Consider the following 18,300-nt stretch of genomic DNA (forward strand, 5'->3'; position numbering starts at 1 on the left):
GCAGTATGGCCAAAATCTCATATTGCAATATCAGTCATTTCATATCCCGATAATGATATACAATTACATCATGATTTAGTACATACTATGAATTCCATGAATTAATAGATTACAAATAATGATCCCATAGAAAAGCCTATTGTTAAAATGACATTTTAATTTATATACTCAATATAAATAATATAAAAATATTTGCTTATATTTGATTATTTTTACCTTTTATTTAGAACCTTTGGGCAAATATTTAACTGATCATGTAAAAACAAAATTACAAACCCTGAATTTATTTTGATTTTTTTTTTAAAAAGAAACTTGCATTTTAACAGTTTAAATATAACTTAAATTTTAAATGCCATTGAAGGGAAAACTACTAATAAATAAAACAATTAATACAAATAACTGGCTCAAAAATGAAAAAAACAATCCCCCCTGCCTTCATGACTCCTATCAAGGCCACACCTCCAAAACCCTTGAGTACACAACATGCCTGCTGGACAGATGAGACAAAGAGTGAATGGGAAGAGAAAGCAGTTAACCACGAAAACTTAATTTCTGAATGTTTCACAGCAATTACAGTGTTTTATCATGTAACTGTTACACGATAAAGCGCAAATGAACACAGCATAACTGTGTGGATTTTCACACTGGGACCAATGTAGAATTGTGTATTGTGGCGTACCATCTACGTTGACTTATGCAGCTCTATGCCAATTTTAAGCAGCTCTATGCCACGTTTTTGCTCCCTACGCAGCAGTATGCTGAGGTCTACGTGAGGAGGACGCAAAAAATTTAACCTATTTAATTTTTTTTTGCGTAGAGTGCTGGATGCACAACTCAGGTCTGCACAACACGGCGCTACTGTACACATCCAAAAACTGAGTGCATGCATCCAGAGTGAATCAGCTGGAGGAGAACAGGTGTAGTGTGTGTGTGGCTGCAAGATCCACGCAGCCTGCAGCGCCTCTGTGTGTGCTCTCTCTCTTTCTCTCTCTCTCTTTTGCCCTGTCTCTCATGCTCTCTCTCTTGCTCTCGCTCTTGCTCTTTCTCTTGCTCTCTCTCTTGCTCTCTTTCTTGCTCTTGCTATGCTCTTTCTCTTGCTCTCTCTCTTGCTCTCACTCTTGCTCTTGCTCTCGCTCTCTTTTTTTCTATCTGTCGCTCTCTTTAGAATGCTGACAAGAAATGGGATGTTTCCATCTGCATGTGAGTTTAAATGGCAGTATTTTTTTGGGGGGGGGGGGAGACGACGACACAAAATGGACTCTGAGCTTTGTGATCTGTTTCATGAGGACAGAACTCAGAACTCAGAAGAAGTTTATTGCCATTGCCAATGAACAGGATTCACAGACTAGGAATTTGCTTTGGTATAATGGTGCAACATTAAACAGAGAGCAATATAAAATGCTAAGATAAAATATGTGCTAAAATAAGAGAAAATATGAAATATGAAATATGGAAGGCTATGTGCAACGACACTAACAGAACAACAGTGCAGTGGGAGGAGTGCAATTAAAAAACAAAGTACAGACTGTTTTATTCACACACAGAGTAAATAAAGGGGCTTTACCTGGAAAACGACATCTGAAAATACTTCTAATTCCTTGTCGTGAGTGGAAATGTAGCGTTTTAAAACAAGTCCCTCTGTATTTTTTCTGCTCCAGGTGCATTTTTTTCAGAGGATGCCGGTGTCGCGCAGTGATCACATCTGGTCAGACAGAAGCGCTGTGATGATTTAAACTTTTAAAGTGACAGTGATCAGGTCTGATCGGGTCTGTTCAAACCTGAATAAGTGCTGTGACTCTTTAAAACTGCCGTTGCTGTCGGTGTGATCATCAGACGACCTGATCGATCAGGTCCAGAAAACCGCTGTGATGTCTTTTAAAGTACCGTTGCTGTCGGTGTGATCAGGTCTGATCACACTTGACTGCGGTCAACTGGCGCTTTAAAAGTTTAAAACATCACAGTGCTTCTTTATTCAGGTCATCACAGACCTGATCAGGTCCGCTGATCAGGAAACAACCAGCGCTTTAAAGGTTTAAAGAATCACAACAATTCATTCACGGCAGTGTTTACCACAGCCAGATTCATCAGCATTCTGTACACAATGAAAATGATCCACCAAGACAAAAAATAAAAATATTGTATATCGTAATGGCGGTATAGTTGGATCTATGATTAAAAAGGTCTTAGATGTCACAGATTGGTTTGGTCGACCGTAAAAATAGTAACTTGGCAGACCACACACTGTCTACACAGCTGACCTAAATGAGGGGGAGAAAAAAAATGGCATAAAGGCAGGGGTGACCGTGCTTATCTCCCCTTGACGCCTCTCTTTCTGTCCCCCATGGGTGAATGAGATGGGTGAAAGTGACGCTGTATGGCTTTCTGTGTGTTCAGAGGTATGATATGTTGCCATCCATGTCAAAAGTCACTTAACCCTGGGCGGTCCTCACAAAGGTCCCCTCCCTCATCCTTCTGGAAGTTATATGTGTGCAGTGGTGCGTATGTATACTCATTGTTTTTACTCGACGCTGTATTTGAGAGATAATGACCCCTAGGTCATTAAATCACAGCCAGAACCAATGAAACTCTTAAAAAGGCCCTCACCACAATCACATTAACAACAATAAAACTTTGCCTCTCGTTTTTGAGGCTTACCCGAACATAAGTGAAAGTTGTGGGCTTTGCCACTTGTCTTTATTATGTTTTTGAGCTTTGCAAGTGTCCCTCTCTTAATCTCTGGGGTTTTGTCCAGAAAGGCATTGCTGATTCTCTAATACAATCAGCAAACCCACAGCTGCACCACCATGAAGGCTAATTGCATCACTGAGTCAGTGATAAAGTCTGGAGTGGCCTGCTGTTCCTTTCTGGGAAGATGAACCACTTTTGTGGACTTTATTTTTTTCATCCTGAAGTTTAGTGGAAAGGCCAGTAATGGGTTTATTGTGTTTTTAACTGTCTGCAGTCAACACGCGGATGTAAATCAGGACTGTCAAGACAACTGGATGCACAACCATAAATCAGAAAGAGTTAGGATAGTATGGAAAATGCAAAAAAACACAAACAAACAAAAAAACCCCAAACCCAAAACAAACAAAATCCTTTATATAAAGCACTAAACATATGTCCATTTGTGTGTGTGTGTGTGTCCACAGCCCATATATAGTTAAAGAGGTGAAGTACAGGTGACACTGTGGATGACTTGGATGGGACAAATGAAGCCTGAAGACCAATAAGCTAGGCTAACAGGCTAACCTCAGTTCAGGTGTTCATGATATCATATTTTTGGTGGCTGAGCAGTAGTTCTCATCATGCTTTGCTTTCATGTGGGCGATAAAAGTCATGACCCACTTATTTCTTCAGTAATCATAGCTTAATCACCTAAAACATCAAGAAGGCTAGCATGGTTAGCATCCAAAATTACATCACATGATAACTTCACTCTACCAAATACCGGCAATCGCACATCTTAAGTGATTTGTTTCGGCAGTGAACCACACAACATGCCATGTTATGACAGATATTTGTGATAAAATGCTAAAACAAACAAACACACAAACAAAAACCCCACCACCACCAACAACAAAAACAGGCCTTCACAGCAGCAGCCACCCTGCTCAGAGTGCTGCTCTCATTGGACCGACATCTCTGCTATTCTAGCATTGTGGGATAGCTCCCCCACGGATTGAGCTCGCCGGACTACTTTTGCCACGCTGCTCAGCATGCCGCTCTTATTGGAGCGACAACACACAGAATGTGTCTCTTCCCAGATAGATCTCTTTCACTGCAGCTTCTTGTTCTCACTTTAACACAAAGTTAACACCCAAGTCTTTCATCGCCAACTGTAAATGGTAATCAAAACATTCCAATCGTATCTTTCGATCTCTTCTGCATCTTCTCCATCGTGTCAATGTTTACAGTGTGCTTGAGCAATAACAAGTGAAGTTGCTCATGAACTTTAACTTTCGTAAATATTTATTATGGCCACTCTTAAAACTTCAGTTTTTATAATTTTATTACTGGTAAATTTTAGAATTGATTTAGATGAGATATACTCATTATCGCATAGGAATATATCACAATTATCTGGGAACTACTTTTGCACAGGAATTCATCAAGCACGTCGGCCGCGGGCGCGTACTAACACAGAATACCCAGATACTGGACAGTTGTTTGGCCATAACGAGAGCGTGCACTTTTAGCTTGCCATAAGGTAAGCTAGCGGCACTCGTGAGAGTGTGAGCAGCAGCTTCTGACTGACTGCAACAACACCACACGCGCTGTCACTCAGTGTGGCCACACCCCTAATGTTTTAGGAAACTAGGCTTTCGAAAACATAATAGAGACATGGCGATGATGTCTGAAAGACAATAAATACCTATTTAATCTTATCTTACATGTATTTAGACTTACACTGTTTTCATTTCTTTAACTTGCAGAATACTGAGCACCAGTAGATTCAGAGATAATGACATTAACCGTTGTTCATTCATTCATTCATTTTCTATGCCTGCTTACTGCAGTCAAGGGTCACGGGGGTTGGTGCCTATCACCTGGACAAGACACCAATCTGTCACAGGACCACATGCAGACAGACAAACACATTCACACTCGCCCACCTAAAGTAATTTTAGAGTCACCAGTTCACCTAACCTGCATGTCTGTGGAAGTGGGAGGAAGCCGCAGCACCCGGAGGGAGCCCACGTAAACACGTGGAGAACATGCAAACTCTGTACAGAAAGGACCAGGTGGGAAGGGATCCCATGACCTTCTTGTTGTGAGGGAACAGTGCTAAGCCACTGTGCCACCCATTAATCACTGCTTTCCCACAAAATATGATAGCACTCATGACCAGTATTTACAGAATCATTTTCAAACAGTTAGTTGACCCAGCCTTTTCTGATTTGGGGTTGTAAACTGTGAAAAATGTCACCTGACAATAACAAGCATTATTGTAGCATCATGTCAGCACTAGATGCTGTTAAAGCATAATAATATCTATCAAATTGTACCTAAATCTTTCAGAAATGATTGAAACTGAGGCATAGCTTGAATAAATCAGCTATGTGCTCAAACATATTTGTGGAAGTAATACACATAAAATCAAACATACGTACCTTTACCAAACACCTCCCAGTCTGCTTGAATTTAAGCACCAAAGCAAACTCTAGTGGACCACACCTATCTCAAAATAAATTCTTGTCCACCAGATCTGGAACATTATCTGGATCAGGACCAAAGCACATCCATGGATTGGCAATCATGGGATCTTGAAAACTCACCTCTGATTCAGATCACTGACTTTTGATCCTGATCACTGAATTTGGGTCCTGATCACTTATCCGTCATCCTATTCACTTATCTTTGCTTCTGACTTTGATTCTGATTGATGATTTTTCATCCTCACCTTTGATCCTGATTGCTAACCTTTCATCTTCATTTCAGACTTTTGATCCTAATCACAGTTTTGTTTTTGTCCCAATGGTGGCCTTTGATCCTGCTAATAGCCTTTAATCCAAATCACTCTTCTTTGATGGCTGATTTTTGATCCAGATTGATGACTTTTGATCATGTCCACTTACCTTTTATTCTGATTGATAATTTTTCATCTTTCAACCTTGCTAAGAAGTTATATGTTCCTTGCCATTTGTCTTTCTGTCTTTCCTTGATCCTGTACTCAGGGTAAAATATTTCATCACTGACCTTTGATCCTGATTAGTGACCTTTCATCCTGACCTATGACCCTTATTGCTGAACTTAAATTATTATTTCTGATTACTGAGTGCTTTCAAAGGCAGGGTCATAATGCAAGCAATGAGCACCAAAGCTAAAAGCAGGCAGATTACAATGAAACTGTCCGGTAAGTAGAGAGGGACTGAGAAGATCTCACACCTTACCCACATGAACTTCTCTTTTATATAATATTAACTCATATTCCAACCCAGATTTGGATTAAAAATAAAGAACTCTTAAATCATCTGGTCTGTTCTCTGCACTGGGGTCACATTTTTGTACTCACTGCTACAACAACAAAATGTAAATGACTCTTCCTTGGGCCCATGACCCACCCCTCCACCAACTTTTATGAGAATCGGATGATACGTTTTGGGTATTAACAGGTTCCCCGGAGGAAGCAATTGCTCCCGGTGTGTAGTGAGCACCTTGTATTGCAGCACCCTGACATCGGGATGAATGTGAGGCATAATTGTAAAGCGCTTTGAGCGTCTGATGCAGTCCATGCAATAAATTACAGCAAATAGTTTGTACTTCTTTATTCAGAAATTTTTAAAAACAGATAATAAAATAGAAAAAAAACACAGAAAAGAATTAAATAGTGTTAAAAACAGCACCAGGTCTTTACCCTGTACACAGGTGTGTAATTATAACTGTACTTTCTTGCTTGCTGAGAAAATTTACCTCACAATTATCTCTCATTGCACACAGTTCTGTAATTTGTTGTGCAAGCCTGAATACCTCTTCATCAAAATTATACTGCCAAGAGGCACAAACATTACAAATATCACACTAAAATTTGTACAAAAGATATCGCGCCCATATTGCTAATTGTACATACAACATTATCACTAATGAGCATCTTATCAATAAATGTTATATATCTCTTAGCAAAATAAAGCTCAGTACTCATACAATTTGCAAGATATGGCAAAATATTACCATGTGTGGTATACGACACACACCAGACTTTATGTACGTATAGCCTTTAATGCCTCAAGTCTGCAATGTAAACCAAGTTTCAGGTCTGTAAGAAATGTGTTTCTGTGCTTGTTACTTTATGAAAAATCGGAGCCGCCTCGACCCCCCTCTCGGCAGGTGTCAGCCACATTCCAGGTGCCACATTCGAACATCCAACTCCACTCGATGGGCACTTAGAAAAGGTGGGGCTATTCACGCTCCTGGCACAAGAGCAGATTACCACATTTGAGCTGTCTGTGAAAATTTTCTAAATGCCACACAAGTGTGCTGACTGTGCCAAACTCAGTGTGATTGTGCCGAGCCCCCCCCCCCCCCCCCCCACACACACACACATACAAATGGTGTGTAAGAGTGCAGTGTCCCCCCAACACAAATGGCTTGTGGAGTGTTTTGCCCCCCCCACACACACACCATGATTCTACATTATCAGGTGTGGCTGAGGGTCCCGGAGTGCGCCTGCTGTCCAGCACAGTGCACAGCTGGTACAGCTGACCGCTGTGTACTCACAACTCAGCTGGAGGACATATGTCTTCCCATCAACAGCATGAACAACACTCCAGCAATGCACATGTGTGGGTGAGCTCTCATGCTCTCGTCAGTTCCAGCTGATAGCGCGGCTCAGTGCACATGTTAAATTAAAAACACAGAGAACAGGACAATTAAATAAATACATACAACAATAACTACATACATAATTACACAGCGAATACATAACATAAATAATCACATTACAAAGGAACAGAGAGTGAGATTTTAGTCTTTGAGCTGAGTTTGTTCAGTAAGGTGGGCATGTCAGCGCAAGCCGCTGCTGTTGAGATCTGTGGACCTGCAAGTCACAGCTGGAGAACACATATTGTGTTATGATGGACATGGCCTTACAATTCTCTACTGTGAGGTGCGTGCCTGTGCATGCTGTCCTCATGTGGAAATGTTTAAAACATATATCGCCTTTACAATGGGCTGGAGCAAACGTGCAGCGTGCACATCAGCAGGCTGTGCCAGGTGAAAAGGACTGTCTGATAATGTGTACACTCAGCTGGCAATCTGAATGTCACGTCATCCACATGAGCTATGGTCCACATGACACGGTGTCCTTCGGCACACTGCTTGCTGAACACGCGGGGCTAGCAGATGTAGACATGATAAGAGCGAACTGCTTCATTCATGTCATTTCATGACAGTACGTCTATGACTATGGGTCATATACAGAGGAACAGAAGGATCATACTTGTATTGTCATTAGAAATTACGTTTTTTTTTTTTTGGTGTGTGTGTGTGTTCCCCCCCACAGCAGTGCCGTGATGTGGTGCAACACGTTCCAGGTGCTCACACTGTATCCGTGCACGCTTGTGCGTGTGCACAAAACTGTTGCCGCGGTATTGTGACCGTGCGTCTCTCCCAACATCAGGTAGAATGTTTCGCAGCTCCCCATTTTGTTTTTTGTTTGCGGTTTTTCGGCCGGTGTCACAGACCAAACGGTCTGCCTCTAAAAACTGGTCCGCCTTTTGCATCTGTGCATGTGTCATTTCGGACCACAGCAGCACGTCTGAGACGGAGTCTCTTCACCCAAAGCAATCAAATGGATTAATGGGATTATTAACCATCAGATGATAAAGGTAAAACCGCTTAAATCATTAAATCGTTAAAGTCAATTTTAAGCAGAAACGAGGTGAAATTCCATGATGCTTTGAAATGACTGAGGCGTAGTGAACGCAGCAGGAGCAGCTGTCATGGCTGCTGTGCTCTGATCGCTTCCCCTGTCTTTTATGATGAAATAATGCTGAATTTATGTGGAAATGATTGTTGTACAAAAGTTTCAGATATCTGTTGTTGAGATAGATGATGAGTGGTGTGCAGTTTGAAGCAGAAACAAGGTGTTAATCCGTGAACTGCGTCATCAGGGGGACTGATTTTTATGAGGACCGTTCGGTCTGCGACACCGGTTTCTGCTTCTTTCGCACAATTTCATGTTATGTGTGAAGGGGCCCTAAAACAGAACACTGGAGGTCTAAATTTTTCTTGTAGCAGAGCGATTCTTATATCTATGAAGAATTGCGGCACTTTGGCAATGTCTAACATGAAGCCCCCACCAGATTTAAGTCGAAAATTTTAAGGCACTTAAAGCTCTAAGACAGTTTCAGAACAGCCTTGGACATCTACCTTTAGACATGTGCATTAATTGTCAAACTCCAACCAGAAGACCTTTGTGTTTTGCTTTTGCCCTTTTAGATTATTAGAGGTTGCAATAAATATTGGATGTAAAAAAAGTCGACAAACTGAAATGTGATATCAGAATAATAGAGCTGATTATGACTGGAGGCTGAAAGGCGTTTGGCAGCCTGTAAGTGTGGCTGAGTGGTGCTGGAGGAGGTGATTTTCTCAGAGCAACAAGAGGCCAGCAGGCGTGATCAAATCAGGAGGTGTATTGATTTGGTCAGGATGGATAGGATCTCCTTCTAATTATTGCAGAAGGAGATGCTGTTCCATCTATAGCATTTTGATCTGGGAGAAGGCCCAATCGAACAGGGCACGGCTTCATAAGAAATTCATCTTTAATCTTTATGAATTATGAATTTAACTCAGTGGGTTAAAAAAATGCATTTGCATAAATCCTTCTGACCAGTGTTTTATGTTTTTTTTTTTTGTGCGGCCTGTTATCTTTCTCTGCACCAGATTTTACAACAGAAATCAGCCTTTGGTTATTTGCATCCCCCCCAGCTCGTGCACCCACAACCAGCGTGTACTCTGTTTTACACGTAAGCATATTAACACCTTAATAAACATATGCTATATGCTGGCGCTGCACTCATATCGTATGCACGTGCGTGTGTATCTTCCATTACAGCTGCTCATCCTTGTTGAATCATGCACGTCTGCGGGTATAAGTGAAACGTTCTTCCTTTGGGCGCCGCTTACGGCAGCTCATGTAAAGGTATTTTCAAAGACACACACACACATAAAAAGCATGCTTTAAATTTTAAATGGGATACTAGAGTGGGGTTGAAATGGAGAATAAGCAAATCTGTGGAGGGCTTCAATCCTCTGTTTTACAGTCACCTACTCCTCCTCCTCCTCCCCATCTTCTCTCCCCTCTTGTCAACCTTTTCAGAAAGCATCTATATTCACACACCGGCTGTAGGGGCATGTTGTCATGTTGCTATGCTACCTGAATGTCAAGCAGAATGTCAGAGTAATGGTGTCGTGTGAATGTACAATAAAGCTGGAACATCTTCTAACCGGTGAGTCGACTGGAGGAGAAAAAAGTCCACACATCAGAAAACCTGAAGAACCGCCGCTGTGTGTCGTGCACACTCATGCACATAAAAAAAGACAGAAATGTTCAACATGTCACGTGTGTTGTTTCAAGGTATGGTGTTAAACAATGCTGATACCAGTCCTCCCCCATACAAATAGCTGAAACCTGGCTGGGATCATTTGATAGTGGTGAGGTCGACGCTCATTTTGCTGACATTAATGCTGATGATTATCACCCTTACACTTATTTCTTTTATTCAGTTCCTTTGATGAGTCCACTGATCTGTCAGAGCTCCTCATGTGAGCTCACATTTAATTTGGATTAATTGAAAAATGACCATAACCTGGAGTCGTTACGATTATTGCAGTTTGATGAAATGGGCCTCAAAGAGATTGAAATGCTACCCATCCCACTCACTGGCTCCCCTATCACCACCCCCACCTACCTGCACCTGCACGCTCCCTCTCTCCAGCATCCATCACCCTCCATGGTTGGAAAAAGTGAAGCAGAGGAGAAGTAACTGAGAGCTAGAAGTAAAAATTCTGAAATAAAGTGCATAAACAGTGAGGTGGATTTGGAAGGCTCTCCAGCAGAGATATGGGGTGTCAGTGGTGTGTTGGAGTGAAGGACTGACAGTTACAAGTGTGAGATGGAGGAGATGTTGGGAGGTGGTTGGATGTGGAGTCAGTGATGGATTGGTGAGATGAGATTGTTGCTGATCTTTGTGGAACGCTGCTATTTGCTGACATCTCTGAGCCCAGTGAGGAAGAGGAAAGGACCGAGATGATGGAAAGATGTATAGAGAAAGTAAGCTAGGGCAGTGATTCTCAACCGGGGAGCCGCGGCACCCTAGGGTGCCGTGATCGATCGTCAGGGGTGCCGTGGGTATTTTTCATATTCGCGATTATTTTTCATATTCGCGATTACCGTGAATTATTTATTTTATCCACAAAGCATAAAACGACTCAGAATCTGACGTCATTGTGCTGCAGCCTCGCTCTGAATGCAGATTCCTGAATGCAGGCGCGACACGTTCAGTGCGCAGTGAGCGCAGAGCAGAGAGAGGATTTTAACCCAAGTGAACGGAAACATGAAGCTGCCTTTACTTCTCTCTGAACTTTCTCTAAAGGTGTGATTCTGCCGTTACCGTCCTGTTCACACCATGTGCGCGTCGTATGCTGAATTTATGAGATCATGAGATGAAATAAACGGTCAAATATATTTAAAAACATATTTAAAAAAATGAGAATATATGAATGAACTGAGAGCCACAAAAAAAAAAAACAATGTTCAGACGCAGAGATCACAAAAAGCAGGTGAGAACGCTGAACTTTAACAGCTGTTATTTTCCAAAGGTATTTATTTGTTCAATCTTAAGCTTAATGTAGTGTTTAAGCACAAAACGTGAGTGATGAGGAGAAACAATTTCAGAAATGCAACAGAAACAACCACAAATCAGAAAAAGTTTGGACTGTATGTAAAATGAAGATAAAAATAAAAATGTTGCACCATTCCCAGTTTCACTCACAGAAGCCAAACGTTCTTCCAGAGTTGTGTAATTATACTACAATAGTAGAATATAAAGAAGGGGAAAAAAAAAATAGACAATATGTTCGTCAATCGCAATTATTTGTCTGACAATTAATCGTCTCCAGAAATTCCTAATCGTGACAGCCCTACTTGAGATCAGAGCGCAAAATGCTTGAGGATTTTCGAAATGCGATGTTTTCTGTATCGATTTTCTATTGCGATAATTGGGTTTTGCGCAAAACCACAGGTAATAGCATTATAATATTATTTTAGTTGGTGGTGTGCCGCAGGATTTTGTAAATATAAAAAGGGTGCCGCGGCTCAAAAAAGGTTGAAAAACACTGAGCTAGGGTATCACATGTCACATCGCAAACGATAGAGAACTTGGAAAGCACAGACCTCTGCCAGTCCGTGACAAGCCGCTACAGGAGTTGAAGTGCAGGTGTAGATGCTATTCCAACAACACATTCTCATGATGGAGCTCATGTCATGGATCAAATTTTGGCTCCAGTTCTCTTTTTTTCTGTTTGAGTCAAATGGTATAAGTCATTTTGGGTTATTACTGGTAATTTTCTTTCTGTGTTACTTAGCAATGTTTATTAGTAGTGCTCTTATTCTGATGTTTTCTTCTGTGTTAGTTTGGCGTCAGGTTGAATTACACTGTTTTCTCTGTCACTGCCTTTTGCGCTTCTCCTTGTTGCCAGATTCTATTAGGTTCTGCCCTGCTCTCTAGCATTCCATGTTTCTGTGGGTTTTTTTTTTTTTATTCCATGTTACCAAGTCTTGCTACAGTTGTGGTCAGATGTTTACATACATCCATCATAGACTTGAATGTCATTTTACCACCAAGCATGAGAAGCGAGGGGTTATTGTCCTTTCCCTTTTATTTGAACATCACTGCAGAGACTGTGTGTCAAGACTGTGCAAATCAGTGCTTAGTTGGGTCTTATCCTGGACGTTGATCTTAAAGGATTGGCCAATGACAAAACATAAACGTGAGTAAATGTGGACATTGTGAAATCTGCCAGAAGTACTTTCCTGGCACAAAACCAAAAGCTTTTAAGAGTTCTTAATGCATACTGAAGGATTCACTGTCCAAAATCAATATATTGTTTGCCTTACACAACAGAGCAGAGCAGAGTTGTCAAAAAGTTTTGAGCCTCAAACAGAAAGAACAAGATATTTGGATTTATAATGTTTTATTTTTCAACATAGTCCCCTTCCAACTCCATACACTTGTTCCATCTAGGTTGCCAGTCATTGATACCCGATTGGTAGAACTCAACATCTTGGTCCCCTAACCAGCCCGCCACTGCAGCAGTCAGCTCATCTTCATCCTCAAATCTCAGGCCCCGAAGGTATTTTTTCAGCCTGGGAAAGAGGTGGAAGTCGCTAGGGGCTAGGTCTGGAGAATAGGGTGGGTGAGAAAGAAGTTCATAGCCACATTCGCGCACAGCGTCCATGGCAACCCGGCTGGTGTGAACTGGTGCGTTGTCCTGGTGAAGGAGAATGCCACGACTGACACTGGAGGGTATGTCTCTTCCATACAGTATTATGACTCAACAACTGAAGTGAGCAATATGATCCTACACAAAATAAGTAGCTAAGGCATTGATGTAGATCAGGTGTGATGCATTTTAATATCCAACTGGGAAAAATGTGTGAGGCTCAAAACCTTTTGATATCCCCTCGTAGCTCAGTAGTATCGGAGTTGGGCTACCAATGTGTGTCGTGGGTTCCATTCCTGGTCCCACTGCCTGTCTGTGTCCTTGGATAAGACACTTTACCTGCATTGTCCCAGTCCACCCAGCTGTAAATGGGTGCCAGTCGGCTGGAGAAACAACCTGTGATGGACTTGCTTCCTGTCCATGAAGACTTGTAGACTCTCATTCAAGTCATGCTATGGAATCCAGAGATGAGTACCGCCACCAGCGGGCCTCAAGGCATGCATAGGACCTACCCAATATATTGGTGTATTTTTAGTGTTCCTTTGGAAGCTCTACTCAGTATGGAAAGACAGAATCAAAGAGACACACCTGCAAGCTGGATGGATCACACTTTGGAAAACACTTCACTGTAGTATTGCAGTTAACTCTCCAAGACAAAAAGCGACAGCAATAGCGTTAATTTGGACAGTTAGAAAAATTGATTGAAAAATGATTTCACTGTGTGTGTCTGTGACATCGCCTTCGTATCCCAGACTAATTAACAACTCCGATTTCACTTCATGGACAAAATTAGAAATTAGTTTTTCTATCTTGTCCTGGCTATCGTAGTGTTGTTTTTTTGTTAGGGATGTGTTTTTCTGCAGCATCAAAGATCTCAATCTCATTTTCTGCTCTGAATTACTCTCTAATGAATGTAAGGTTTTGTATTTGGAGACAGGCAGACTAGCTAATGGGTTTGTTAGTTTGTTGAGTAGCATGCCACACTTATTATTGCTTTCAGTGCTGTGATTAACTTGATTTGCGGGGCAAATCCATCTGAGAGAAGATGATGTGCTCACATATATAAATACACGCATGCCCCCTAATGTAATTATCTGATTTAATAAGTTATGAATATAGTTTTGAGCTCAGTTGGAAATAGATGGGTGGCAGAGTGTGTTAAGACTGAAAATCATGTTGTGATTGATTCGATTTCATTTAAGAGAACATTATGTTATCGCAGTGACAAACAAGGTAAGGTCACTCAGGAACACCTGGAAAAAAATGATATCGTTACCTTGCTTTAGCCTTTTAAAAATCCTCCATGTGAAAATTATTTTTATGGCATTCTGCTTTACTAGACAACCTAAAAAGGACAAAGACATGTTGAAGAAAGGAAAAAAAGAGGATTTCCGCTCAGGAACGCCTGAGCTGTAGCCTACTGAACCTCAAGGACATCGCGTATCACTGTATTCCACCAATCTTCTCGGATGGAATGTTGAAAGTGAGCGTGCAGCACAACAAAAGGTCTTGAGTCTGTTCTTGGATTAGGCTTTGTGAGTCAAGAAAACTATCTGAAGTGAGGCACAATTCTGTAAATGAGAGAATAAAGTGACTGAATAATGGTGTGCTGAGGAAAAAACCCACCACGCTGACAGTCAGTGGTGTTAGTCAGTGTCTCGTTAAGACGTTGTAACCAGCTGTCACTGACCAGCTTTACAATGACAACTACAGCCAGCGAGATGAAGCGATGATGTGGCTTTTTCACTCATCTCTTCAGATATATGTCTTCGGGAGGTCCCTAAACGTCGTCTTAATGGTGTCACTGTGGTGATTATCAACCGCCGCCGCTTGCTCGCCAGGCTCCAGGCTGTCATCAGAAATGTCAGATGTGTCCCGTGTTACGGGTCTTTGGGAGAGTTACTGCAGAGAGGACAGCTGTGGACCGCTGTCTTTAAGGTTAGCCATCTGGACGCAGTCCAAGCTGCTCTGACTGCTGGGGAACAAAAGTGTGCGAGACATCTTCCCGCCACAACCAAATGAGATTGACACACACTGAAAGACGAGTATCCTTCAACAGTGTTGCCAGCTCTAGTTCCGCTCCACCACATGTTGCAATATGTTCGAAACTTCCAAAAGCATTTGGATGTCCTGTATCTCAGTGAATGCCATGTTCATTTACCTCAGGGTTTCTTAAAGACTTCCAGCTCAGAGGCCAAGCAGGAAAATACTCTGGCATCAGTTCCAGGCACATTCAGGCCATTGCTAGTGATCTCTCCACCAAAAAAACATTTTGGCTTTTAAGATGTTGCTTAACATCTGGCAAAAGGTACAAAATGCTACAGAAGTAGAACTCTCAGGATAAAAACAATGACTTTCATGGCTACAACTGCAATAATTGCATTTCATTTTTGTTATTTTAATCTTTATGCAGAACAAAAACACATTGTTTGTGTTTCCTCTTTGGGATTGCTCCCTAGCTGGTTGCAAAGACTCTCTGCTGAGATGTGTAGGGCTGGTTCTTGCCGTGGAGTTATCCAGTAACACTGGTAAACCTTGTAGGTTATTTATTTCCTTTCAGCCAAACCTCAACCTCCAGCCAGTAAAAATGAAGCAACTCAAAAGAGGAAAAAAATTGCAGTTCTTTGAATGCCCACTTGATGCCAAAAGCAAGCAGATTCCCATAGAAGCTCATGCTGAAATGTCCAGAAATAAACATGTTTCCAGCCAGGTGCAAAAAAAAAAAAAGTTTTGGTCTCAATAGCTAGTTTCTCTCTCTGGGGCTGATTCCTTTTTTGATATCATTAGTTTAAGATGTTTCAAGCCATAATGTTGTGCATAATTAGGTGTGTGGTCACTTTGAGTGACAGGTACTATGTGCCACTGAGCTGAGTTCAGACTCAGAGCTCTGCTAGCAGAGATTGTTAGCCATGGCTGCTAGTTGTTTTAGACAACTTTCAGAGCATTTAATTCTAAGTATCTGTAGGCTTGTTGTGCAATTACTTGTTGTAGTGAATCATCTAAGAAGTCTGTGCTCCAGTGTTTCTGTTGAGTGAAATTTTCATCATATTTAATTTTGTATATTGGTGACGTTTGCACTTTCAGCAGCTGTTGATATCTTGATGATGTTAGGTTCAGTTAATCCACAATTATTGAGGAAATAAGATGATCAAAATTTTTAATACACACACCCAATCCACTCATTATGAAAACTACCCACCAGGTCTTAAGAAAAGTTATTTAATAAAACATCTGAAGCCTGTTAGCTGTTTGTTCAGAACTCTGAAATGGTGGTGGGGAAGGTGTGTGTGTGTGTGTGTATGTGCTTCATATATCCTGCCAAGGTCATACAGAGTATCTCTCCAATGGCTGTGAGTGAGAGTGCGAATAAATCTATGTGTGTTGGCCATGTGACAGACTGGTGACCTGTCCAAGGTGTACCCTGCTTTTTGCCCAATGACCACTGAGATACCAATATCGGCTCCACCCCTAACAGGACTAAGCAGGTTCAAAAACTAAAGCAATGAAATGTTTTTGGTCATCGTGATTTCAAGTTATGAAGTTATGAAACAAACTAACCTTTGTATATGTACTAAATGAGTTAGACCTTTTAAATCACAAAATCCTTGTCGTGTACTACCTTGAACTGTGTTAGCTGCACAAATAAAGCCAAATCCGCAACAGTGTGTGTCTGAGGTACCTGCAGCGAACAGTCGTTATGATGCCTGGACCTGCTGATAAGGAAGATGGCATCATCTTCAGTTGGACACCAGCTTATCCACGGCAGACTTAACTCTCGCCTGCTAGGAAGTACATGAAGGTCACAGGGAGGGCATTGTGTGTACATGCACTCTGCCATGTACCTACATTTTCAATCAGAAACACACATTACCATGTGGGTGCGGCGTTGCAAAAACACATAAACTCCTTAAAAATGTAATGGGTGAAGTCTCTCCTCACCTGTCACCTCTCATTAGACTGCAGCGTGGCGCTGACCTTGTTCGTCTTTCCTAAGGCCGCTACGCTGAACACTGTGTGTATGTGTGTGTGTTCTGGGGCCAGGGCCGCCTCACCCTAATGATGTGGCTGTGAAATCGGTCGGTAGCCTAGCGCCATCTCTCATTACGCCTCTCCAAATTCATTTGCTACGTTGGTTCTGCCTGCTCATGCATGCGCGGCACGCCAGTCTGCCCATGTGGCCTTACTTGTACCTGCTGTTAGCCTACGTCTAATGCATAAACCAGAACAGTTAGCGTGACACAAGCGAGCACACAAGCACACATGCTACAGCACACTAGCCTCTAATAATCTTGAGCTTACAGCATGATTTAAATCAGAATCAGAGTGACATTTATGAGCTGTTTGTGCACCGTGTGTGTTATCATCCATTTCCTTGTGAATTTAAAGAAGGCTGTATTACAATATAAACACAGGCCACGTCCCATGTTTATGCCATACTAGTTTTATAGCTGACTAGGAGTAGTTTTAATTCTTTACTATTATACTGGGTCTGTTAGAACAACAATAATAAAAAAGAAAATACACCAAATTTTAAAAAGTAAAATAAAATAAATAAACAGTAGATGGGTGATGGGATTGATAGACACTCACAGACCAGCTACATGTAACTACATTAAATTAAAGTAATTGCAGTGAAATTGTAGCCCATGACAGTGATAATCATTCCTGTGAGGTCTGTACTGCAGAGATTAAATTAATATATATTTTTTTAAGTTTTCAGCTTTCCACTCAAAATGATGTCAGAGCATTTAAAAAGGAAAAATAACAGTTTTCTATCTTCCTGCTGCTGCTGGGAGTTGTCAAGATTTGCAAAGTACACTGAACCCAAAATGCAGACAGTGAGCACATGGGATGTAAGGGGAAAAAAAATTACCAGCAATGTGGTCCACTCCAAAAAAGCAGGGTGGAGTCCAACAGTCAAAGATAGGGAGGAGGAGTTGAGGAACAGACAAGGAAATATACTAGGAAAATATGTTAGGATATATATTAGGATTAGGATGCAGGGACACAGGAACCAAAACACAGGCGCCAAAATAATCCAGCAACCAAAGGGGTGACAGTGATGAACTTAAATAGCGACGTGTAATGAGGAGAGGAGAGACAGGTGAGGGGGCTATGATGTGGCACAGCTGTGGGAAACACCAAGAGACAGGGCAGCCCAGTCTCATGCTTTTTTGTGCTCCCATCACAAAATGAATAACATTTTCATGACACATTTTTTAAAATTGTTCTATTTCTACCCCTTCCCCTAACCCTAATCATAACTCCCACAGACACCCCCCTCCCGTTACCCCACACTTTGTGCTCCCATCACAAAATGAATTTGTGCTCCCATCATGAAAATGTGGTGTTTTT

The 18,300-nt window shown here is 41.5% G+C and overlaps 1 long non-coding RNA gene across 1 annotated transcript; it reads left to right on the top strand.

Moving 5' to 3' along the window:
• The first annotated feature begins 911 nt into the window (after nt 1-911).
• LOC117512124 lies at nt 912-12,964 on the top strand. Its single transcript, XR_004561217.1, has 3 exons — nt 912-922; nt 9,295-9,297; nt 12,878-12,964. It is a non-coding gene; the product is annotated as an uncharacterized LOC117512124 (long non-coding RNA).
• Nucleotides 12,965-18,300: the final 5,336 nt, after the last annotated feature.

Source organism: Thalassophryne amazonica, chromosome 6, assembly GCF_902500255.1.
Source record: "Thalassophryne amazonica chromosome 6, fThaAma1.1, whole genome shotgun sequence".
Taxonomy (NCBI): domain Eukaryota; kingdom Metazoa; phylum Chordata; class Actinopteri; order Batrachoidiformes; family Batrachoididae; genus Thalassophryne; species Thalassophryne amazonica.